The 2,190-nt window shown below is 42.7% G+C and overlaps 1 pseudogene; it reads left to right on the top strand.

Moving 5' to 3' along the window:
* Positions 1–637: 637 nt before the first annotated feature.
* Positions 638–1,361, top strand: LOC108306005 (annotated as a pseudogene).
* Positions 1,362–2,190: the final 829 nt, after the last annotated feature.

Below are 2,190 nucleotides of genomic sequence, written 5' to 3'. Positions count from 1 at the left end.
AACACATGGATACAGGGAGGGGAACATCACACATCGGGCCTGTCAGGGGGTCAGGGGCAAGGAGAGGGAGAGCACAGGTTGTGATAGGTGCAGCAAATCACCATGGCATATGTATACCTACGTAACAAACCTGCACATTCTGCACATGTATTCCAGAACTTAGTAAAGTTAAGGGGAACAAAACAACAACTAGGCAAAAGCCTAGAGGAAAGCATGAGTAGTCACCACCACCAGTGCAGCAGTGCCAGAGCTGAGAGGAGATCCTGGCCACTGCCCCTGCCTTCAGCCACTTCTGTCTTTGGACTTGTTCCAGCCATCTCTTAAAGCATGATGGGTTAGACTGGGCATGGTGGTTCACGCCGGTAATCCCGTACTTTGGGAGGCCAAGGCAGGTGGATCACCTGAGGTCAGGAGTTTGAGACCAGCCTGGCCAATGTACTGAAACTTCATCTCTACCAAAAATATAAAAATTAGCCAGGCGTAGTGGCCCATGCCTATAATCCCTGCTCCTCAGGGGGCTGAGGCAGGAGAATGTCTTGAACCCCAGAGGTAGAGGTTGCAGTGAGTTGAGATGGTGCCTCTGCACTCCAGCCTGGGTGACAGAATGAGACTCTATCTCCAACAAGCAAACAAAATCATGGTGGATTACTATGAAGTTCTAGGTGTGCAGAGACAGGCCTCTCCCAAGGATATTAAAAAGGTATACCAGAAACCGGCTTTCAAGTGGCACCCAGATGAAAACCCAGAGAATAAAGAAGAAGCAGAGAGAAAATTCAAACAAGTAGCTGAGGACGTGAGGTGTTGTCAGATGCTAAAAAATGGAACATCTATGACAAATATGGCAAAGAAGGATTAAATGGTGGAGGAGGAGGTGGAAGTCATTTTGACAGTCTATTTGAGTTTGGCTTCACATTCTGTAACCCAGATGATGTCTTCAGGGAATTTTTTGGTGGACGGGACCCATTTTCATTTGACTCCATTGAAGACATTTTTGAGGACTTGTTTCAGAATTGAAGGGGTCCCCATGGGAGCAGAAGCCAAGGGTTGGGGTAGCTTTTCTCCACATTCAGTGGATTTCCATCTTTTGGAAGTGGATTTTCTTCTTTTGATACAGGATTTATTAATACTTCATTTGGGTCACTAGATCATGGGGGCCTCACTTCATTTTCTTCCACATCATTTGGTAGTAGTGTGATGGGCAACTTCAAACTGATGTCAAGTTCTACTAAAATGGTTAATGGGAGAAAAATCACTACAAAGAAATTGTCAAGAATGGTCAAGAAAGAGAAGCTGAAAAAGACCAGTTAATGCCTTTAACAATACAAGGTAAGGAGCAGCTGCTGCACTTGGATAACAAGTAATTCAAGGCACGCACTTAACAGAAATGTTAAACTGTAACAAGCAGTATTTGAGGATTAACAGGAAATTTTTTTTTAAGATTTCAAGGGAATTCAACTTTCAGTATAATGTACCTAATCTGAAGTATTTATAAACAGCTCATCCGAACCTCATTTGTCATAGACTTTTAAGTTTATTGTTGGGACCTGTAATAGGACCATTTGTTTTTTGTCTTTAAAATTATTGTAGGCCAGGTGCAATGGCTCACACTTGTAATCCCAGCACTTTGGGAGGTTAAGGTGGGTGAATCAAGTGAGGTCAGGAGTTCGAGACCAGCCTGGCCAATGTGGTGAAACCCCATCTCTACTAAAAATACAAAAAAATTAGCCAAGCGTGGTGGCAGGTGCCTGTAGTCCCAGCTACTTGGGAGGCTGAGGCAGAAGAATTGCCTGCACCCAGCAGGCAGAGGTTGTAGTGAGCCAAGATTGCACCATTGCACTCTAGCCTGGGCAACAGAGCAAGACTTTGTCTCAAAAAAATTAAAAAATTATTGTAAATATCTTTTTGCACAGATATCATAAATATCTTTTTTATTAAATGTACTCCAAGGTAAGTCTTGACTCTAGTATAGGACAAGATTGTGCACTAACACTAGCAAGAATCTGCTTTTCCATTTTGTCTGAAATGTGAGCCATGTTGTGTAGGCCTGCTTTGAGGTTAACATTGCCAGGATGAATCTCCTAGAGAGCCAAATGCAATTTTTTTCAGTATTTAGTAGTAAAAGATATGAATGCATTAATGGCAATACATTTCTGGTTTAATCAAATTAAGGGTGTTTTCTAGTTGTGCCTG

This window comes from Cebus imitator, unplaced genomic scaffold (assembly GCF_001604975.1).
Source record: "Cebus imitator isolate Cc_AM_T3 unplaced genomic scaffold, Cebus_imitator-1.0 Scaffold3, whole genome shotgun sequence".
NCBI lineage: Eukaryota > Metazoa > Chordata > Mammalia > Primates > Cebidae > Cebus > Cebus imitator.
Note: the sequence above shows the minus strand (reverse complement) of the source record. Positions and strands in the feature narration are given on the sequence as shown.